Genomic DNA, 25,027 nt, shown 5'->3' with positions numbered 1-25,027 from the left:
ATCCTTATCAATATCATTTAAGCAGGACCATGCTAGCAGCATAGCCTCTTTCATAAGATTTTCACTGGCCACACATTTCCTCAGTGTATATTTGTATTTGATGCAATAGGTAGAATATAGGAATAGGAATGGAAAAATAAAAGACTGAACTTTCTATTATGCTGAGATGTTCTCTATCTTCTGTCACTAATTCTTTGAGCTTTTCTTCCTTTTATATTTGCTTCATGCAAATAAGTTTGATGAGAACGTGAATTTTTCATGGCAAAGGTTAACATTAGAGCCATGAGCCTAAGGAAGTTTTACAGTAAGGAATTATTTCAGAAGTATAATTGTTGGAACAAGGAGAAGTTAAATTTTGCAGTCTACTTTTTTCACCCTTACTGGAAAATGTTGCTTGTTGTGTTAGTATCACCTCACATGAAAGTTATAGATAAAAATGACTAGAATATTTTTTGATAGAAACATTGTTGTAGTCAGAAGTCATCTTTAACTGGTAGAACCAAGACTATCACAATAGAATTCATGATCTTTCTTGGGATTAGGGAGTTTTTTTCTTAAAACAGAGAGAGAGAGATGACCATGTGTTTCCTTGTATTGCTCTTAACAGAATAGCCTAATTAAACACGTAGAAATATGATGTGACTCCTCTTCCAACACACCGAACTACCAAACTGGTATTTTAAAAGATATAAGAGAAACAGGAATATGAGGTTTATTTTTTAACTCCTTTAATGGCCAACTTATCCACAAATATTTAAATTCCTGGGCTCGCGGTCAGGGTAATGAAAGAAACAAACAGTCTCTGACAGGATCTGATGAAAAGGTTTTCTTTGCCAAGTGAATTTTCTGTATATGGAACATACTCCTTTCAATGAAATTAGAGAAGTTATTTGCTTTTATTAATTTAATATTACAGGAGGCGATGTGAGTGTTATTTATTGTGTCTTAGGAAATTTTACTAAATAATGTTGTGAACTCACGAATGAATGAATTATTTTACTCCAGACAATGGGTCCATCCTAAGTTTGGGTAGATTTTGATTTATATCAACGAATACAGATGCTGTCTGATGGGAACTGATGATTTAATTCAGGGAAACCAACAAAGCTTCGTGACCTCACAATTTTCATTAAAGAAAACACTCTCCAGAAACTTTGCAATGTGATAATATCGATTAAGCTTTAGCAACTGATTACAATTTTACTATATTGTTCTCTCAGGCAAGACACATGATTTTTTTAATATCACTTTTGATTTTTTCATTAGGATAGCAATGAATTAAAATCCTGACTTATTGCCTTCTTCAATATCAGCCCCAAATATTCTCTGTCTTCTTTTAAAGTAAAAAATACATACTTTTTGGATTCCTTAATATTTGAATTGGATGAGAGAAACAACTTCTTTGCCAAGTAAATCTGTTATATACAAAATATACTAATTTCACTGAAATTAGGAAAGTTATTTGCTGTGACTGTTTTTGCTTTTATTAATTTAATATTATAAGGAGCAATGTTTGTGCTATTTATTATGTCTTAATGAAGTTTACTAAATAATATTGTGAATGCACTAATGAATGAATGAATGATTTCACTGTAGACAATGGGTCTGCCCTAAGTTTGGGTAGATCTTGATTTTATCAAGGAATATAGGTTATCAATATGTGGATTATTGCTTCATTTTCCTTTCTTTTCGTTTTCCTGATGGAAGCATGTACTTAGGTGCTAAGGCATTTGACATCTTACATCAGTGAATGATTTAATTCAAGCCTTACCTCTGTGGGCATAGCAGAGCTTACAGGCATGGGGAGGAAAACCTGTTTGGAAGCAGCCTGGAACCGTGGAGGTCACTCTTCATTTCCTCAGGGTTGTTATCCAGATGCCTTCCTATGTGTGTTTTTGCTTCACTTCACCCAGCTGAGCATGGCTGCTTTCTTGATCCTTTACATTTCACACCACTGAGCTTGACTGTTCTCAGGTCCATAGTTGCTCACTTGTAGTATTACTCACACTAATTTTGTAGGCTTCAAAGCTCAGCCAAAGCCAGTCCCTAGAGATACACAGATGGTGAATCATTAAAGGGCATGCAAACTGCCAAGAGTATTGGCTATTTCTGCCAGGTGAACCTGTCACTTAAAAGGCTTGGCCATTGTGTTTTGGAGTTAACCATCTAACTGATGAATTGCCTTCGTGACTATACTAGAGAGAGAGAGAAAAAAAAGTTCTGGCATATTGCTCCAGGAGTTTTATTTCACATATTGGCTTTATTTGAGAAAATAAGCCCAAGTCTTGCTAATACTGACAAACAGACAACCTGACTTCTCTCTTACTGTTTGCAGTACCTTCCATTCTGATATTCAGTCTTATCCTGTCCTTTATGTTAACAAACACCTCTATGTAACTCAAACTGCTTCTTTGAAGAATCATAAATAAACTATTAGAATTCTACCTCTATCTCTTTATTGTCTTATTTGTGGAATAATGAAATTGCACGACTCATCTTTGAGCACCAAATTAATGACGTTTGTAATGCTAGTGGATTTACAAGTCAATTCTCCAGAACTCCAGTGCATCCAGATAAAAGACACCTTGCGTGCTCACTAGGTATAGAGACATGACGTTTTAGGGATATCAAGATATAAACTGTTCTAATATTAGAAGCTATCAATTGAAGCCCGATCTACAAGGGCTTGCAAGGAAGATTAGTTTTATACCTATTCTGAGTGTCCAGTACCTAGACTGCTTGCCATGCTTGTTCCAGATAAACATACCACTCAACATATTGGATATTTTCACCCATTCAGGTATACATGCATATTTCTTGGGTACCTACTGTGTCATGCTAGAGACTCTGTTATGTACCAGAAATACAAAGTTTAAAAAAATATGGTGTCTTTTTCAAGGAACTATAGTTTAGTTTATTGCAGTGCCATAGCATGTATAGTTTACACATCAGTTAAACATGCATTTATATAACTCTGAAATATATTTTAAGCATCTGTGTTGATCTAGACACCATACAGGAGTATACTGGCATGTCTTTAACACCCACCCTGATTACCATGCCACTTGCTCTGTCCACATCTCTCATGATTTATCCTTGTATTATTTATTCTTGTCACATAGAAATATACCTACAATGTTCTTTTACAACACTAGAAACTCCTGAAGGTAAAGCTCATGTTTATAGCTCCTACATTGAATTTTTCTTGAGTAAATTGAGAAACTTACTAAATTTTTGATGGCAAAATTAAGGTGGCAATGTACACAGCATTGACATAAATAAAAAAGGGTCAGTAATTATTAAAGTAGCTGGTTTCCTAATTTGTATCTTAACACACTTATTTCACTAATTTTGTTCTCATGAGAGGGTCAGAAGACTTTGGTTTCTGGTTCTGGCTTTACCGCTGGCTGTGTAAGCTTTCGTAAGTCCTATAACTTTTCTGTACCTCAGTTTTCCCCCATCAGTTTCTAAAAACAATGGCCAAATTAACCCCAATTCTATTGGTAAATATATGTGTTTTTCCTGGTAGGTATAACCAAAATAGGCAATTTACAGCCTGCTTGGTTTAGAGTGCATTACTGGAAACAGATGATATTAGAATTTCTCTATTTTTAATGTTGAGACTTAGGACATTTTTTCCCAGAATATATTATCAAAGAAGAGTAGATGATATCCAGCACCGTGATCTTTAGGCTCTTAACTTGTAGACCATGTAGGAACACAAAGGTAAAAGAGAAAGGGGAAAAGGTGTTCATTAATTAGATGATAATGATGGTTACATTTGCCTGAGAAAAATCTTGCTATTGAATGAGGATTTATTTAACCCTGGTTGTCCTACACAACTTCCCATTTTCCTGCTGGAGCAGAACATCTGCATTTCCTAAGGCCAGAGTAGTCTTGATATTTTCTGTGATGAGAGTGAATGCATTTTACTTTTCTCTAACTTGTGTCTTTAAAATACATTCCCCCGAACATTTCTTTATTCTTTTAGGAGAAAAAAATACAAGGCATTTTATCAAGATGTATTTTCATATATTAAAAACCATATTTTAAAATTATGCACTAATGTATATACAATCATTAAACACATGTTTGTATATATGCTTATAAACGCTTAAGTAACTCCTTATTCCAATCTTCTTTTTCACGGTCAAATATTTAAAACATTAGGACAAAAAAGAGATCTTTTATTTTTCTCCTTCACATACAACCTGGAAACAAATATTCATGGAGTATGTCCAGCTCAGTAGAATAGACACCTCTGAATTTTTAGGTCAACTGAGCAAGGTTCTCAGGTGAATATTGTGAATTTCACCCATCACAAGGCATGTTTTGTCAACATTAGATAATCTAGGGTATATTTTACTCTTCAGAAAAGATTTTCTTCATTCTGATTGCTGTCATTTTAATCATGAATTCATGGAGGGAACAGATGCTTTTAAATTTAATGCACCTGGAGACAAATATATTAAATATTCATTTTATTTTAAGAATCTAAATTGTTAAGTATCATTACTTACCTTACATAGCTTAGCTATGATACATTTGTTTGCATGTTCAAGTTCTTTTAACTTCTAATTTTTAAAGCCAGTATGTAGGAAGTAGGGAGAAGGTCATATTATTGGCTTGGCTGAGAGGCTGTGATTAGGATTTTTCAAGTTAGAGGTAGTTTTTAAAATAAATATTCCAGTTTGATATCTTGAACTTATATAAAAAATAATTGATAAAATTAGACCAGGCATGGAGGCTCATGCCTGTAATCCTAGCACTTTGGGAGGTTGAGGCAGGCCGATTGCTTGAACCTTGGAGTTTAAGACCAGCCTAGGCAACATGATGAAACCTTGTCTCTACAAAAAAATATACAAAACTAGCTGAGCGTGGTGGTATGCACCTGTAATCCCAGCTACTTGGGAGGTTGAGGTGGGAGGATTGCTTGAGCCCTGAAGGTCGAGGCTGCAGCGAGCTGAGATAGTGCCACTGCACTCCAGCCTGGGTGACTGAATGAGACCCTGTCTCAAAATAATAATAACAATAACTAATAATAATGATAGATAAAATTGATATCAAGATAAATAAAACATTGAGTAAATTTTCATCTGATGAAGCAATGTATTTTTATAGGAGATTGTCTCCAAAAGTTGAGATTTGACAAGTTCTTGTATCAAAGGTGAAAGGAGTCCCATAAATCTAAAAACAAATTCAAAAGCCAGCACAAAACAGTAAGTTAATGTGCAAAAGGGGCATTCTCAGCACTCAAAGGGTGCTTGAAAGCGATGCCTGAGAATAACAGCTGGGACAGCATATAGCCACAAAGAATGCTCGAAGAGCTGAAAAGTCAATCAAAGACAAAAGAAGATATGCAAAATAAGATGCTTGCCACCTTTAGGCATTAGGAAAATGCAACTTAAAATCACAATATGCGACTTGGCACGGTGGATCACGCCTGTAATCCCAGCACTTTGGAAGCCCGAGGCAGGTGGATCACTTGAGGTCAGGAGTTTGAGACTAGCCTGACCAAAGTGGTGAAACCCCATATCTACTAAAAATTACAAAATTTGCCAGGTGTGGTGGCTCATACCTGTAATCCCAACTACTTGGGGGGCTGAGGCAGGAGAATCACCTGAACCCGGTAGGTGGAGGTTGCAGTGAGCCGAGATCTTGCCATTACAGTCCAACCTGGGCAACAAGAGTGAAACTCCATCTCAAAAATAAATAAATAAATAAATAATTAATTAATAACAATATGATACCTATATATACATATTAGGATGGCTAAAATTAAGAAGATTGAAAGCACCAAATTTTGACAAGGATGTAGAGCAACTGGATCTCTCATGTTATTGATGAGAGTATAAAGTGCTGCAACCACTTTGGAAAACTGTTTGGAAGTTTCTTAAAGGTTAAACACATACTTACCATATCACTCAGCCATTCTACTCTCAGATATATACCCAAGAGAAATGAAAGCATGAAGGTCCAATCAAAAACCTGTATGTGAATGTTCATAGCAGTATTATTTATAATATCCAAAACAACCCAAATGGCCATACACCATTTGATTCTACTCTTATAACACTCTAGCAAACTAAGACTTTCTTGGGATAAAAGTCAGATCAGTGCTTGCCTGCGGTAAGAGGAGAGGGAAGGATGGACTGCAAAGGGACACCAGAAAGCTTTTGAGGGTGATGAAAATGCTCTGTATTTGATTGTGGTTTCATAGGTGCATATATTTGTTAAAATTCATCAAATTGCATATTTTAAATGAATACTATTTCTTGTACATAAATTGGACTTCAATAAAATTGATAAAAAGTGACCCAGTCAAGGAAACACCTCAGACATGAGCAAAGCAAATCAGGATAGGAGTAAGAACCCATCCTGGAGTGAAAAGCAAAGCCAGGGACAAAATCTAGAGAGAAGAAAATCTGAGCTCGATTATTTTAGCCCTACAAATATTTCCTCTCATTCAATTGACTAATGAATGCAAACTTGTGGGACTAACTGATAACTAAGTCTGGGATAATAAAAATGACAACACTTTAATAATTGCATCTATAATTTATAGACTATTCTATGACAGAATATACTACTAAGTTCTTCAAAATATATATATTATATATTTTGAACTCATTAAAAATTTGAGGCGTCATAGAGAGGTCTTCCACAATTTCCTGCCTCTCTTTTTTCCCTCTTATATCCTCCCTTTTACCCTGCTCATCTGCTACTCTTGAGAAACAATTCTTTTTGTCTCTTACAAGGTGGTTCTGTACATATTCAGTCCTCTTACAGGGTCTTATCTGTTATTGCAAACAGCTTTCTAAGAACTTTCCTTCAGAAAAATAAATTTCTACCCTTCTTAAAGAGGCTTCTGGAGTACAATTTTCTCCATTTGGAGAAATACGCATGCAGACAAGCAACAAAATTAGGATTCTTTTTTAATGTTCATAATATCCCTCCATGGCATGGAAATAATTGTCCTAATTTCCTTATGAAGCAATAAAGTGTTAAAAGTTAAGAGAGCCTGCCTGAGTTCATGCAATTACTAAGTGGTGAATCTAGGGTTTGGTTTCACATCTTTCTGGTTTCAAACAATGCATTGTCCACCCCTTAAACTAATTCATTAAATAGAGATTGGGGCCTTGCCCAGCTGGAGTTAGAAGTGGTCCGTGGCATCCGAAGCTGACAGTAGGCAAGGAGGCAGCATCCTTGATTTAGTATTTGCTGGGAAATCTAGAATCAGGGCAAAGGGAGAGGCGTGGTTGGATATATAAAACACCACACAGTGATGAGGTTGGCATTTACTAACATGATGAATTTTTGTGTTTCCCCACAATGTGCCAAACACCTTTTTAGGCGCTGAAGATCTAGCATCAAATACAACATAGCTCTTGCCTTCTGAGACTTTCCAGTTGAGAGGAAGTGACAAACCCTTGGGTCAGTGTTTGATATTCAGTAATTTGTGATATAGGTATGCACATGATAGCTCAGGGGCTGGCACATACTTAGTATTCAGCAATGATTCATCTATATCTATGCTGTGAGGCATAGACACAGACATTTAAGGCATACTGGCAAAGCCAGTAAAGGCATTTTAGAAAAGATGTTAAAGCACAAACATATAGGTGAAAAGTGAATGAAAGACATTCCAAGAAAATCCCCTGGCACCTGTTCATGCAGGTAGGCATGGCATAAAGCCGAGTTGCCCAGGAACATTGAAGGCATTTGTCAGGACTGGAGTGGAGGGTGAGTGTGAGCGAGGCAAGTGTTGTGTAGGAGGCAAGTGAGGGAGGTGAAGGACAAACTCTAAAAGGGTCTTGTGTGTTACATTAAGGAATTTCAACTTTTTCCTTTAAGCTTAGGGAGTCATAGAAGGACCTAGAGCAGGTGAATGCCATAATAAATTGTGATAGTGGAGATATGAAAAGATGGTTGCAAATTGTTCCAGGAACATAGCCTTCATGTTGACCTAACTCTTTCTGGCACACTAAGCAAGATGTGAGGAGGCTTTGGCTATAGTATCTAGAAACACATTAATGGCTGACGTTGATTCTATAGGGTTGGCAAGGTTCTCCTTTGAGATTGGTGGTAGAAAAAAGAAATTAAAAATCATTAAATATTAAGTGTATGCCAGACCCAGGGCTAGGTTCTTACTGAGTTATTTCAAATAATTCTCACAATCACTCTATGAGTATTGATGCTACAATCAGATATTCAGGCACCCAGCCAGGTAAATGTGGTGGCATCTGAGGCACAGTAAATATTCTCTACATTTACCAGTTAGGTTGATACCTACTACTGTTTTGTCCAAGATACTGGAAGCAGAAATAGTGGGTGCCACTTTGAGACAGAGCAGATAAGAGCCAGTGTGTATCTTCCATCTCTTTATTTCTTTACCATAGTAAACTTGCAAATACTTACCATGTATTTCCGATGGCATAAATTCAAACTGGAGAACAGCCAACCAAGACATTGAGTGAGTAAGAAATATATCTCTATTTTTTGAGTCACTGAGATTTTAGAGTTATTTATTATGACACTATACAATAAACTATCCTCACTAATATAGTGTCCCTTCAAATAGATATTATTTATATGTTTGTACATTTATTTATTTGGAGTTAGGTCTATAAATAAAGAAGTTTTTAAATGTCAACTGGAGGGCTTTGACTGCTTTGGTCAAAAGAGAACCAAGGACATATCACCAGTTTTATCAGGAGCCATGTGTGGGGACTTGGTTCAACTAACAGCAAAGCTTCAATCCAGTCTATTGGTCTTCTGGCACTGCTGTGGATCAGCACCTTAGACAGTAGCATGACTAGCCTGTTCCTTATTGCAATTTTTGGCAATATTAGCCCTAGTATATAAGTATGAAAACTGAGGTTAAGGGAAATAACTCATTCAAGACCAAATGTTCAGTAAATGATAGAGATTATATTTATATTATTTTATTTAATTATTACAACTTACCTGACTTCAGTCAATATGCCACGCTGTTATTTATATTATTGTGTTGTCCAATGAAGAAAGTTTCATAATGATCAGTTTTATTGGTATTATGTTTTTTTCTCCTTAAATTTCTTTTATATCATCTTGTCCTTATACCCACCCTCTCTCACCCCAGCTTAAAGGTGAACAAGCTGGATAGCAAGGGCCTACAGAGAAGCATTGACTTTCAGAATGCTCACAGCCAGTTAGTGATAAAAACACGTCCATGAAAACCTGCGCTTGTCCTAATGAGAGCCTTTCCACTGCAGGAAGGTAACGCTGGAATGTTTCTCTTTCTGTCTCCCTTTTTCTAGCCTGAAATACTGTCTTTGTTAGATTCTATGAGCTTGTTTGCAAAATCAAACCCAACTACATTTTTGTTTACTCCCAATTAATAAATAGCTTTGGGTTATTTACTAACAGCACACATTCTGGTTTGCACAAAGATTCTTTCAGACTGAAAACTATGAGAGAATAAGAAGCCTTGCAAGTTGCTGTCAGACACTTTTTAAATTTTATTTCACTAGGTATATCTGTGAGTCTGAGAGAAGACTTTAGGCTACTCTTTTCTTAGGTCCAATCTGCCCAGAACTGACTTATGAAGTATCAGGGATTTTATAAACAGTAAAGCAGAGTAACAAAAGATTAGCTTGTGAATTTGAAAATGCCAAGTTTGAATTTCATGTTCACTGTGTGATCTTTGGCCACTCACTTAAAGTCTCCTAGCTTCTGTTTTCTTAGTTATTAAATGGGGATAGGAAAACTGAGAATTTTCTCCTAAAGCAAACCTTGGTTACTTCAGTAATTTATCCTAGAATAAGAATTGTGGTAGCCTTTGGCAGGGGAGAAGTATGAACTTCTTTAAATTTCAAGGGCTTGGATGAGGAGATCTTGGGAAAGGCTTACATCTTGACACAAATTGTGACCAAGTCCTTGGCTTCTTATAATTTTTCTTTTTTTCTTTTTCTTTTCTTTTCTTTTTTTTTTTTTTTTTTTTTTGAGACAGAATCTCGCTCTGTCACCCAGGCTGTAGTGCAGTGGCCCGATCTCGGCTCACATCAAGCTCTGCCTCCTGGATTCATACCATTCTCCTGCCTCAGCCTCCCAAGTAGCTGGGATTACAGGTGCCCGCCACCACACCTGGCTAATTTTTTGTATTTTTAGTAGAGATGGGGTTTCCTTGACACCATGGTCACACCCAGGAAACTGCTTCTGCTTGCACTTAATAGAAGCTATATATGCAGTGGGCTCTAGGACTAGCATGACAATGGGGAGACAGAAACATCATCTTTTTTTGTATTCTAATGAACACTAAAGATTCAAAATCACAGTGAGGTTCATCAGTGACAATGGTAAAACATTGTGGGAAGAAACCAAGAACATTATATCAGCTGTCTAAAGACCAGCCATCATGGTGACTAGTCTGTGGCTGGATTTAGCCCTCTACTGGTTAAAGGCAAGAAGCAAGAAGTAATGAGAAAGACTATTTTAAAATCCACTTAAGCATTTTGGGGGTTCTTAGTAGTCCTTTAGAATGAGGAAGATTGGACTTCTCCATAAGCTTTGGATTTTAGGTATAGAAATTAGAATATTTAAATTTGAACATTATTGTCTTTTTGTAGCCTTATTTTCTTATTCCAAGCTGGTCAAATTAGGCCTATGGCTACAATAATATTTTCAACTTATTAGGTTTGTTGTAAGGATTAGAGATAATATACGTTACAGCCTAGGATAGTTAGAGCTGTAGCCACCTTGCATAGCTAGATAATATAGTTAATATAATGTAGTCCTGACACCTGGTAGGCAGTCAATAAGTAATAGCAATCAGCATTATTATTTTAACAATGTGATCAGACACTACTGGTTAGGATAGTTGGGGCACTGATGAATTATAAGTTTAAAAAGCCTAAATTTTATATAATATTTTTCTTTAGCAAACTGATTTTATTTATCTTTAGAAACATTTTTCTGCTAATAATACCAGTAGCTCTCTGTGATCTTCCCTTTTCCATGTTTTAAATCCAGCATGTCACTTTCTGCCTTGAATATTTTAGCTACGTGGTTGTCTTATCTCTCCAACCACACTACGCGCTCTCAAAAGATGGAGAACCATATCTTATGTTCAGTAATGATATTCAAAATGTTTATAACCAGTGCAGTACAGACATCACCAATCACAGTAGATTCTGGACATGAACACCCTGTTTGGTCCTACTGACACATACCAGTGGAATACTGACACGTTTTATATTTCTTTGAATCTTTCCTAGTGCCTTCCGTATAAATGAGCCTCAACAAATACTTCTTGATGATTATAGTTTGGAAGTTTCTGTAAAGTGATGTCAGGAGAAGACAGCTGGCTGCCAAATACCCTCTCAAGATTATGATAACCTTAAAAAATGTATCCCAATTAGTTCCTCAGCTTGGTGGGCTCAGAAACTTAGTTTAACTGAACTTACAAACTTCTGTATAAATTGTTATTCCAATTATTTTATTTAAAGTGAGAATGATGCGTTAATGTTCACACTGGCCTTAGCAGTACATTCCTTGGATGAAGACTGATTTATGTGGGGAGTCAAGTTATCATAAGAGGAAATTGTGGTCTGTATCACATTAAAAGTGAAACCCTTACATTTATGGTCAATTGGTTTTCAACAAAGGCATCAAATCTATTTAGTAAAGGATAATATTTTTAACTGGGAAAATTGGATATACACATGCAAAAAAAAAAAATAATCTTAGCTCCCTACTTCACACCATAAACAAAAAAGTTAACTCAAAATGGGTTATAGACCTAAATTTAAGGGCTAAAACTGTAAAACTTCTAGAAGAACACATAGGAGAATGTCTTTGTGACTTTGGGTTAGGCAACAATTTCTTAGATCAATAAAAGATATAATTGATGAATTTGGCTTTATCAAAATTAAAACTTTTTCAATTCAAAAGAAAGAACATGAAAAGACTAATACCAGACTGGGAGAAAATCTTTTCAAAATACGTATCTGATAAGGACTTCTTTCCAGAATGTATAAAGAACACTTATCACCCAACAATAAGAAGACAAACAACCTAATTAAACGTGTGCAACATATTTGAGTAGAGATTTCACAAAGAAGATATACAAAATGCTAATAAGTACATGAAAGGGTGCTCAATATCGTTATTCATTAGAAAAATGCCACTTGAAACCTCAATGAGATACCTTTACACACCCACTAGAATGGCTGTAATCCAAAAGACTTGCAATACTAAGTGTTGGTGAGGATTTGGAAAAACTGAAATTCTCATCCACTACTGATGGGTATGTAGAGCGGTATAGTCACCTTGGAGAGCACCTTGACAAGATCTTAAAAGATCTAATGCATACTTGTGTCTAACTCAGCAATTCTATTCCTAGCTTTTTACTCAAAATAAATCAAAACATATGTTCCTGCCAAGACTTGTTCCTGACTGTTCGTGGAAGCTTATTCATGCAATCCAAATGTCCAGAAACTGGTGAATAGATCAACAAAGTGTAGATCCATAAAAAGGAATGCTCTTCAGCAAGTTTTAAATGGTATACTGATAGTTATAATAACACAGATAAGCTTCAAGTATATAATGCTAAGTGAAAGAAGCTCAACACAAGACTATCTAGTGTATGATTTCATTTCCATAACACTTCCAGAAAAGACAAATCTATAGAGACAGAAAACAGATTTATGGTTGCCTGGGGCTGAGGGTGGGAGTAGAAATTGATTGCAAATGAGCATGGGGAACTTTGTGGGTGATAAAAATGTTCTAAAACTGGATTGTGCTTATGATTATGCAACTGTATAAATTTACTAAAAATCATTCAACTGTACACTTACAATGGGTGACTATTATGATATGTAAATTATGCCTCAATGAGACTATAAAAAATTCAAGGGCGGGCAAGTAGGCTGCTGAATAAAATCTTTGAGACATCAGCTCTTTTGACTGTGTCTATCCTTGCAACAGAAACATTCACCGCCTACAGTAATGTTTTGCTCAAATTTGCCTGGTTACATCTATCCTGAACAATGAAGAAAGGAATTGAAAATATGTTTCTGTGATTATATTTACTTAAAATTCTGCATTGACCAAGGTTCGTTCATTTGGACACATTCTGTTTTTCAGTTATGTTAATATCATCAGTATTGTGCTGGTCTGAGGATTACTTTTTCTCTTAGATGATTTGGCATTTCTTTCTTCTCTGATTCGTTTATGTCCATTTTATGGTTTAACAGAAGGACAATCTTAATTCTGGCAGTTTGTAGCTTAACTAACATCCAAAGAGGCTAACTCATTTCTAACTATGTATTAACTTGAAGGTAAATATTCTCTAATAACACCAAGTTGTTGTACATTGTTCCCATGTACCACACACACACACACACACACACACACGCATACTACTACTACTACTTCATTAATAACCTACAGCATTTCTATTTTTCTAAAAATATTACCTGGCTTTCCCACAAACTTACTAACTCCTTACCACAGTTGAGTTTTGTAGACATGGAAAATAGAATTTAAATAGGGAAATATATGCCACAGGTATTCCTTACAGGTATTCATAAATTTATCCAAGTAGAGGTAGAACACTGAAATATATTTTGTTCTTTCTTTAAAACTAGAAAGCGTGGGAACGAGGTGGAAAATATGAAGTTTGCAATGTAGGGTGTTCACTTCCCCAAAATGTAAATAAAATATTCTTAGGGAAAGGATTTAAAGAATAAGAATTTGTAAGTGTCAGTTGTTTATAAATTTCCTTTCCAAATCAGCAAAATGATTCAAAGCAATACTGTAATGAATGAAACATTACTTTCTAGTAGATTCAGGACCTGGTTACAATGGCTCTTTTGGAGCTGGCTTCTCTCAGTGAAAAATGGCAGCAGAGATAGTGATTGGGTTTTCTTTGGTGGGTTTCCATCTATCATTCTACCATCACTTTTGTGAAAATCATGAGTCAATACAACTAGGTCTGGTTTGAGGAGGATGACATTGATAAACAGATCAGGTGCAAATACACCATAAATATCACACAATGCCTCACATAAAAGACCAAAGCAAAGCCTGTTGAACCAATATATCATTCTAAATATGATACATATGGAGATGTTCATAGAGGTTTCTGATTGCTGCTGTCCCCGGAAAACTTCTTGTTTTTTTCCGTTAATGATGAGGCCAAAGTCAACATTATTCTTCCTGGCTTCTCTTTGCTCATGCGCATGGCCCCTGTGCTTCATCAGCACATTTAGACACGTTTATTTGTACAATTCAGAATTTCTTCAGTTTGAGATTCTTATCAGATAATTTTTAAGTGGATTCCCTCCCATACGATATTTGTATTGTGCCAAAAATATTTTTCATATTACTGAAGTGTGTATTACTTCATGCCAGTGGTCTCTAAATGGGAAAAGAATAGCCAGTAAGTGAATGGGATGATCCATTAGGGTGTGGGAAGGAAACACTAGAACTTCTCTTTCAGTTTTTATCTAAAATAAAAAAAACTTCAGTTTCATTAGTGTTTAATATGTGGATTGGAACTGGCACACCCATTTGTCGCTGTCCAATGCCACACACCACACATGAGATACTACTCTGAAATAAGACAGGAGCCCCACAGTATGGAGGCATTGACTCAGTGTTTAGCCTGTTTGTTTGTTTATTACTTCTAAGCACACAATACTTTACAAAATGGAAAAGTCTGAAACAAATGCATGGATTGAAAAGTGTAGAAAAATACAAACAATTAAAAAACACACACTGGAAATGATTATTCTCAGCATACTAACACAAGAACAGAAAACCAAACACCGCATGTTCTCACTCATAAGTGAGAGTTGAACAATGAGAACACATGGACACAGGGAGGGGAACATCACACGCTGGGGCCTGTCAAGGAGTCGGGGGGCTAGGGGAGGGAGAGCATTAGGAGAAATACCTAAAGTAGATGACAGATTGACGGGTGCAGCAAACCACCATGGCACGTGTATACCTATATAACAAACCTGCGTGTTCTGCACATGTACCCTAGAACCTAAAGTATAAAAACCAAAAACAAAATACACACACACACACACACACAGGGCAGAGCTGTAGTTCTAGCAGTAGCTTTTTGTCAACCACGCCAGGAAGTAAAAATAATTGTTATCTGATTATGTCTGTCAAGAAGATGGCCAATTAATTTAAAAAATCATAAAGAGAATTTATTAAAATGAGGTTTTACATCCACCTTTACTGACACAAAATAATGTGTGTTGAAGTTTAATCATAGTGTATATGTATGTAATGTATACATACATATATATACATAATGTGTATGTATGTGTGTATAATACAAGCGTGCATATGTTAGAGCTGCTGCTTTTTCTAATTGGATTTGCAATCAAGGCATTTGGAGACCACTTAGTTAGAAATGTCCCTTGAAAGTATGTTCACTTAGTTCTAATTGTGGTTGTTTCTGGTTGAGAATACATGTATAAGCAGGGACTGAAAATATATGAATTCTGGGTGATAACAGGGAATCTAGCAAACATAAAATATCAGAAGTAGTGGATTCTGTGGCCTAGTTGTAAAAACTGATATTCTGGATGTGTGAACCTTTATGCTATGTGGGTCACTAAGTGTCTGGCCATCCTTGTCAAAACCTGGACCCCTGTTCCCATGTTCCATATGACCAAGAGGAGTACTAACATGAGGTTCTGCTGCTCCACTCATGAGGTCAGGCATTAAAAATGACAAGTAAGACAACACGGCAAACAGAATACATATTTCAAGATAAGTGTCACAGGGTAAAAGGCTATCCGTGGAAGCCCAGGTATTAAAATGATTTATTCTTAGCAACTGATCCTTATACGTGAAAAAACAAAAGACACTTGGATTAGCTCAGATATTTTTACTAGTAATTATCTACCTAGAGACTTCAACTTAATTAACATTACTTTGGAATAATTAGTTAAGCAAATATTTATTGAATGCCTACTAAGTGATGAGTGCATGCTAGGAGTAATGGATGCTACCAGACCCTAGGCTACTTCTTTTGTTTTTTTAAATTATACTTTAAGTTCTGGGGTACATGTGTAGAAAGTGCAGGCTTGTTACATGTGCCATGGTGGTTTGCTGCACTCCTCAACCCATCACCTCCATTAGGTATTTCTCCCAATGTAAGAATCCCTCCCTCAGCCCCCCACTCCCTGACAGGCCCAGGTGTGTGATGTTCCCCTCCCTGTGTCCATGTGTTCTCATTGTTCAGTTCCCACTTATGAGTGAGAACGTGTGGTGTTTGGTTTTCTGTTCTTGTGTTAATTTGCAGAGTATGATGGTTTCATCCATGTCCCTGCAAAGGACATGAACTCATCCTTTATTATGACTGCATAGTATTCCATGGTGTGTATGTGCCACATTTTCTTTATCCAGTATATCATTAATGGGGATTTGGGTTGGTTCCAAGTCTTTGCTATTGTGAATGGTGCCACAATAAACATATGTATACATGTGTCTTTATAGTAGAATGATTTATAATTGTTTGGGTATATATCCAGTAATGGGATTGCTGGGTCAAATGGCATTTCTAGTTCTAGATCCTTGAGGAATCATCACACTGTCTTCCACAATGGTTGAACTAATTTACACTCCCACCAACAGTGTAACAGTGTTCTTATTTCTCCACATCCTCTCCAGCATCTATTGTTTCCTGACTTTTTAGTGATCGCCATTCTAACTGCCATAAGATAGTATCTCATTGTGGTTTTGATTTGCATTTCTCTAATGACCAGTGATGATGAGCTTTTCTTCATATGTTTATTGGCCGCATAAATGTCTGCTTTTGAGGTGGGTGTTCATATCCTTCACCCAAGTTTTGATGGGGTTGTTGTTTTTCCCTTGTAAATTTGTTTAAGTTCTTTGTACATTCTGGATTTTAGCCCTTTGTCAGATGGATAGATTGCAAAACTTTTCTCCCATTCTGTAAGTTGCCCATTCACTCTGATGATAGTTTCTTTCGCTGTGCAGAAGCTGTTTAGTTTAATTAGATCCCATTTGTCTATTTTGGCATTTGTTGCTGTTGCTTTTGATGTTTTAGTCATGTAGTCTTTGCCCATGCCTAAGTCCTGAATTGTATTGCCTAGGTTTTCTTCTAGGGTTTTTATGGTTTTAGGTCTTACATTTAAGTCTTTAATTTATCTTGAGTTAATTTTTGTATAAAGTGTAAGGAAGGGATCCAGTTTCAGCTTTCTGCATATGGCTAACCAGTTTTCCCAACACCATTTATTAAATAGGGAATCCTTTCCCCATTGCTTGTTTTTGTCAGGTTTGTCAAAGATCAGATGGTTGTAGATGTGTGGTGTTATTTCTGAGGACTCTGTTCTGTTCCATTGGTCTATATCTCTGTTTTGGTACCAGTACCATGCTGTTTTTGTTGCTGCAGCCTTGTACTATAGTTTGAAGTCAGGTAGCGTGATGCCTCCAGCCTTGTTCTTTTTGCTGAGGATTGTCTTGACTATGTGGACTCTTTTTTGGTTCCACATGAAATTTAACGTAGTTTTTTCTAATTGTGTGAAGAAACTCAATGGTAGCTTGATGGGGATAGCATTGAATCTATAAATTACCTTGGGCAGTATGGCCATTTTCATGGTATTGATTCTTCCTATCCCTGAGAATGGAATGTTTTTCTATTTGTTTATGTACCCTCTTATGTCCTTGAGCAGTGGTTTGTAGTTCTCTTTGAAGAGGTCCTTTACATCCCTTGTAAGTTGTATTCTTAGGTATTTTATTCTCTTTGTAGCCATTGTGAATGGGCGTTCACTCATGATTTGGCTCTCTGTTTGTCTGTTATTGGTGTATAGGAATGCTTGTGATTGTTGCACATTGATTTTGTATCTGGAGACTTTTCTGAATTTGCTTATCAGCTTAAGGAGATTTTGGGCTGAGACAATGGGATTTTCAAAATATACAATCATGTCATCTGTAACCAGAGGCAATTTGACTTCCTCTTTTCCTAATTGAATACATTTTATTTCTTTCTCCTGCCTGATTGCCCTGACCAGAACTTCTAATACTATGTTGAATAAGAGTGGTGAGAGAGGGCATCCTTGTCTTGTGCCGGTTTTCAAAGGGAATGCTTCCAGTTTTTGCCCATTCAGTATGATATTGGCTGTGGGTTTCTCATAAATAGCTCTTTTATTTTGAGATACATTCCATCAATACCTAGTTTATTGAGAGTTTTTAGCATGAAGGGCTGTTGAATTTTGTCAAAGGCCTTTTCTGCATCTATTGATTATCTATTGAGATAATCATGTGGTTTTTGTCATTGGTTCTATTTATGTGATGGATTACGTTTATTGATTTGCATATGTTGAACCAGCCTTGCATCCCAGGGATGAAGTCAGCTTGTTTGTGGCGGATAGGCTTTTTGATGTGCTGCTGATGTGCTTTTTGATGTTTCCCAGTATTTTATTGAGGGTTTTCACATTGATGTTCACCAAGAATATTGGCCTGAAATTTTCTTTTTTTATCATGTCTCTGCCAGGTTTTGGTATCAGGATGATGCTGGCCTCATAAAATGAGTCAGGGAGGAGTCCCTCTTTTTCTGTTGTTTGGAATAGTTTCAGAAGGAATGGTACCAGCTCCTCTTTGAACCTCTGGTAGAATTCAGCTGTGAATTCGTCTGGTCCTGGACTTTTTTTGGTTGGTAGGCTATTAATTACCACCTCAATTTCAGAACTTGTTATTGGTCTATTCAGCAATTCAACTTCTTCCTGGTTTAGTCTTGAGAGGGTGTATGTGTCCAGGAAATTATCCATTTCTTCCAGATGTTCTAGTTTATTTGCACAGAAGTGTTTATAGTATTCTCTGACGGTAGTTTGTATTTCTATGGGATCATTGGTGATATCCTCTTTAACAATTTTTATTCCATCTATTTGATTCTTCTCTTTTTTCTTCTTTATTAGTCTTGCTAGTGGTCTATTTATTTTGTTGCTGTTTTCAAAAAGCCAGTTTCTGGATTCACTGATTTCTTGAAGGGTTTTTGTGTGTCTGTCTCCTTCAGTTCTGCTCTGATCTTAGTTATTTCTTGTCTTCTGTTAGCTTTTGAATTTCTTTGCTCTTGTTTCTCTAGTTCTTTTAATTGTGATGGTAGGGTGTCAATTTTAGATTTTTTCTGCTTTCTTTTGTGGGAATTTAGTGCTATAAATTTCCCTCTACACACTGATGTAAATATGTCCAGAGATTCTGGTATGTTGTGTCTTTGTTCTCATTGGTTTCAAAGAACATCTTTATTTCGTTATTTACCCAGTAGTCATTCAGGAGCAGGTTGTTCAGTTTGCACGTAGTTGTGTGGTTTTGAGTGAGTTTCTTAATCCTGAGTCCTAATTTGATTGCACTCTGGTCTGAGAGACTGTTATGATTTCCATTCTTTTGCATTTTCTGAAGAGTGTTTTACTTACAATTATGTGATCAATTTTAGAATAAGTGTGATGTGGTGCTTAGATGAATGTATATTCTGTTGATTTGGGGTGCAGAGTTCTGTAGATGTCTATTAGGTCTGCTTGGTGCAGAGCTGAGTTCAAGTCCTGGATATCCTTGTTAATTTTCTGTCTCGTTGATTTGTCTAATATTGATGGAGGGGTGTTAAAGTCTCCCATTATTTTTGTGTGGGAGTCTAAGTCTCTTTTTAGGTCTCTAAGAACTTGCTTTATGAATCTGGGTGCTCCTGTATTGGGTGCATATGTATTTAGGATAGTTAACTCCTCTTGTTGCATTGATCCCTTTACCATTATGTAATAGCCTTCTTTGTCTCTTTTGATCTTTGTTGGTTTGAAGTCTGTTTTATCAGAGATTAGGAATGCAACCCTGTTGTTTTTTGTTTTGTTTTGTTTGTTTGTTTGTTTTTTGCTTTACATTTGCTTGGTAAATATTCCTCCATCCCTTTGTTTTGAGCCTATGTGTGTCTTTGCACATGAGATGGGTCTCCTGAATACAGCACACTGGTGGGTCTTGACTCATTATCCAATTTGCCAGCCTGTGTCTTTTAATTGGGACATTTAGTCCATTTACATTTAAGGTTAATATTGTCATGTGTGAATTAGATCCTGTCATTATGATGTTAGCTGGTTATTTTGCCCATTAGTTGATGTGGTTTCTTCCCAGCATTGATGGTCTTTACATTTTGGCATGTTTTTGCAGTGGCTGGTACTGGTTGTTCCTTCCCATGTGTAGTGCTTCCTTCAGGAGCTATTGTAAGGCAGGCCTGCTGGTGACAAAATCTCTCAGAATTTGCTTGTCTGTAAAGAATTTTATTTCTCCTTCTCTTATGAAGCTTAGTTTGGCTGGATATGGAATTCTGGGTTGAAAATTCTTTTCTTTAAGAATGTTGAATATTGGCCCCCACTCTCTTCTGGCTTGTAGGGTTTCTGCCGAGAGATCTGCTGTTAGTCTGATGGGCTTCCCTTTATGGGTAACCCAACCATTCTCTCTGGCTGCCCTTAACATTTTTTCCTTCATTTCAACCTTGGTGAATCTGACGATTATGTGTCTTCAGGTTGCTCTTCTTGAGGAGTATCTTTGTGGTGTTCTCTGTATTTCCTGAATTTGAATGCTGGCCTGCCTTGCTAGGTTGGAGAAATTCTCTTGGATAATATCCTGAAGAGTGTTTTCCAACTTGGTTCCATTCTCCACGTCACTTTCAGGTACACCAATCAAACATAGAGTTGGTCTTTTCGCATAGTCCCATATTTCTTGGAGGATTTGTTCATTTCTTTTTGCTCTTTTTTCTCTAATCTTGTCTTCTCACTTCATTTCATTGAGTTGATCTTCAATCTCTGATACCCTTTCTTCTGCTTGATCAATTCACCTATTGATACTTGTGTATGTTTCACGAAGTTCTCATGCTGTGTTTTTCAGCTGCATCAGGTTATTTATGTTCTTCTCTAAACTGGTTTTTCTAGTTAGCAATTTGTCTAACCTTTTTTCCAGGTTCTTAGCTTCCTTGCATCGGGTTAGAACATGTTCCTTTAGCTCGGAGGAGTTTGTTATTACCCAACTTCTGAAGCCTACTTCTGTTAATTCGTCAAACTCATTCTCTGTCCAGTTTTGTTCCCTTGCTGGCGAGGAGTTGTGATCCTTTGGAAGAGAAGAGGAATTGTGGTTTTTGGAATTTTCAGCCTTTTTGCCCTGATTTCTCCCCATCTTTGTGAATTTATCTACTGTTGGTCTTTCATGTTGGTGACCTTTGGATGGAGTCTCTGAGTGGACGTCCTTTTTGTTGACGTTGATTCTGTTCCTTTCTGTTTGTTAGTTTCCCTTTTAACAGTCAGGCCCCTCTGCTGCAGGTCTGCTGGAGTTTGCTAGAGGCCCACTCCAGACCCTTTATCACCAGCAGAGACTGCAGAATAGAAAAGATTGCTACCTGTTCCTTCCTCTGGAAGCTTTGTCCCAGAGGAGCACCCCCCCCCCACAACCCCGATGCCAGCCAGAGTTCTTCTGTATGAGGTATCTGTTGGCCCCTACAGGGAGGTGTGTCCCAGTCAGGAAACAAGGGGGTCAGGGACCCTCTTGAGGAGGCAGTCTGTACCTTATCAGAGCTCAAATGCTGTGCTGGGAGAACTGCTGCTCTCTTCAGAGCTGTCAGGCAGGGATGTTTAAGTCTGCTGAAGCTGCACCCACAGCTGCCCCTTCCCCCATGTGCTCTGTCCTAGGGAGATGGTAGTTTTATCTATAAGTCCCTGACTGGGGCTGCTGCCTTTCTTTCAGAGGTGCCCAGCCCAGAGAGGAGGAATCTGGAGAGGCAGTTGGCTTTGCTGAGCTGTGGTGGGTTCTGCCCAGTTTGAACTTCCCAGAGGCTTTGTTCACACTGTGAGGGTAAAAACACCTACTGAAGCCTCAGCAATGGAGGATGTGCCTCCTCCCACCAAGTTCAAGCATCCCCGGTCAACCTCAGACTGCTGTGCTAGCAGTGAGAATTTCAAACCAGTGGATCTTAGCTTGCTGGGCTCTGTGAGGGTGGGACCCGCTGAGCCAGGCACCAGACGGAATCTCCTGGTCTGCTGGTTGCAGAAGACTGTGGGAAAAGTGCAGTATCTGTGCTGGATTTCACCATTTCTCCTGGTACAGTCTCTCATGGCTTCCCTTGGATAGGAAATGGAAAACCAAAACCCTTTGTGCTTCCTGGGTGAGGCAACGCCCCACCCTGCTTCGGCTCACCCTCCGTGGGCTGTATCCACTGTCCAACCAGTCCCAATGAGATGAACTGTGTACCTCAGTTGGAAATGCAGAAATCACCCGACGTATGCATTGATCTCACTGGGAGTTGCAGATGAGAGCTGTTGCTATTCGGCCATCTTGCCAGCTCTCTCTAAACTTTTTAAACATGTCATTGTGACTGAGCCTTACAACATCTTCTTAACATAGATACTATATTCCTGGTTATAGAAATAAAGAAATTGAAACCTGAAAAGGTAAAATAATGGGTTCAAATTCTAAACAGGAGTTCCCAAAACAACCTCAGCTCTTTCCACACCATGTTAGTCCCCCTGATGGATGGAGAACTGTAGAGAGAAGGGAGTAATGGAAAAAGGAAGAATGAACTTGGGATTTGGGGCAGAAGCAACCTCTCTTTCTGAGCTACTGTCTTATGGAAACTGCCTGGGGCTTGCACCTGACTTCCTCCAGTTGTGTTACTTTAATCTCTCACCAAGCTCCAGACAGAATCTGGCACCATGGAGGGCAAATAGAAGGCTTCTGTAGCTGTAACTATACGTCAGTGTTTCAGGCTTGTGTCCACCTTGCAGCTCTTCCCACTTTGACCTTGATTTCATGGCTGTTTAGTATCTGGTCTTCAACTCATTCCCCTCTGGCTGCTTCTGTATTCATGAAAAGCAGGCTCGCAGAGACTGAGCTGTTTGACATCAGCTGCCAGATGTTTCTCAGGCTAACTATAATCTCTTTGGATCTTTGCCTAAGAGTGATACCAGACTGAGGTCCAAGAGGCAATCAGCATCTGCCAAACCCCATCACCTGCCTGTTTCTTGTTTGAATAAACTCTTCAAGTCTTGACTCTTTTTAGGTAGATAGTACTGGTGGTATTCTGTCTAACCTGGGCTCCCTGAGAAGTTGGCTTATGCTTTAGAGTACAGATAAACTTGCTCCACTGCCCTGCTCAGAAGCCTTCTTTTTGGGCTGATCCAACTGCTCTGCAAGGCAAGTTTTCCTTCTTACCGTTCCTAATCTGGTTTCCTTCGTATGGCTGAGCCTCAATTAAATTAGGGCAGAGATGATTGAAATTGTAAAGTTTGTTTTGACTCTTTCCCATGTTGCCTTTTGTGTTGCTTCTGCTCTTTGACATTTGGGCTTTAAAAGTATCATCGTCATTTGCATTTTGGTTTTATGTATTTGTTTTGTTTTAATAAAAGAGACAGAATAAAGGTGAAGTCCTCTTTGTTTTTCTACTCAGCCTCTGCGTTCCCTTTCTCCATAGAGGTATTCTATATCATGAATTCCAGTTGATATTATTACATTTTCTGCATCTATATGTCCATAAATAGTGAATAATAACTAATGTTTACCAAGCACTTAGTATTCACCTAGCAGCGTTCTAAGTTATTCACATGCATCTTTTTCTTGACTCTTGAAAATAAACCTTCCTTCACTCTTGAAAATAAGTGCCATTATCATCTCTATTTTCTAGATGCAACAATTGAGATACCAAGAACTTAAATAACTTGCGCAAGATTATACAGCTAATAGGTAGCAGAGATGGGTTTCAAAAGGAGGCCTCTGACTCCAGAGATGGTGGGCTTAATCATATGCTAATGCTTTTAACCACACCAGTGTTATGCAGTCTTCTGTGGTATTGCTTTGAGTGATTTTCTAAATGTTCAAAAATACAATTTAAAAAATCTCTTTTAATTTATTTTTCCTTTCAACAGTGTTTGTTTTTTTTTTTCTTTTCCTTTTGAGACAGAGTCTCCCTCTGTTGACCAGGCTGGATGGAGTGCAGTGGCACGATCTTGGCTCACTGCAACCTCCACCTCCTGGGTTCAAGCGCTTCTCATGCCTCAGCCTCCTGAGTAGCTGGAGGTGCATGCTACCACACCAGGCTAATTTTTGTATTTTCGGTAGAGACAGGGGTTTCACCATGTTGGCTAGGCAGGTCTCAAACTCCTGACCTCAGGTGATCCACCCACCTTGGCTTCCCAAAGTGCTGGGATTATAGGCATGAGCCACTGTACCCAGCCTCAAGAGTGTTTTGAAGACGTGTATTAATCCAATCATTAATATTTACAGTTATGTAACATTCTGTCAGAAATATCAATCATATCAATAGTAATTTACTATATTCCCTTGGATAAGTATCTAGTGTTTCTGATTTTTCACTATCGCAAGCTATGCTGCGGTGAACACTATTGTGGTTACCTCCTTCACAGTCATTTTCCCTTCCAATTCAAATGTTGCTATTTCACCAGCGCTTTTTGTCAGTTGATAAGATGACATAGTTAAATAGTTCTCACCAATATCTGATTGATTCATAATAATTTAATCCTTTGCTAGACTTTGCATTTTAAAGATACCCACTTGTGAGCTAAATTTAACCGATAATGGTTGAGGTGATCATTTGAACAGTTTCAGAAATTAGGAGGAAGGGGTGGATATGAAGAATATATATGATGAGGGAGAGAGATATTCCCAGTACTTTCAGAATTTCTGTTACTCGTCTGGTAAAAATGAACTTTCTTTTTCCTATCATGGAAAGTTGAGTCTCCATGAGAACCTGTTTCAGCACCAATATTCCAGAATGGTATATTGCTACCCAAACTACTCTCAGTATTCCTTTCCCTACCTTGTAAATAATAAATGTATAGATAGGGTATTTGTTAGATTACAAAATACTCTGGGCTGGGTGCAGTGGCTCACATCTGTTTTAATAAACAGCACTTTGAGAGGTCAAGGCGGGTGCATCACTTCAGGCCAGGAGTTTGAGAGCAGTATGGTCAACATGGCAAAACCCCGTCTACTAAAAATACAACAGTCAGTCAGG

Source organism: Rhinopithecus roxellana, chromosome 16 (assembly GCF_007565055.1).
Source record: "Rhinopithecus roxellana isolate Shanxi Qingling chromosome 16, ASM756505v1, whole genome shotgun sequence".
Taxonomy (NCBI): Eukaryota; Metazoa; Chordata; class Mammalia; order Primates; family Cercopithecidae; genus Rhinopithecus; species Rhinopithecus roxellana.
The sequence above is the reverse complement of the archived record's forward strand: the minus strand, read 5'-3'. Positions refer to the sequence as shown.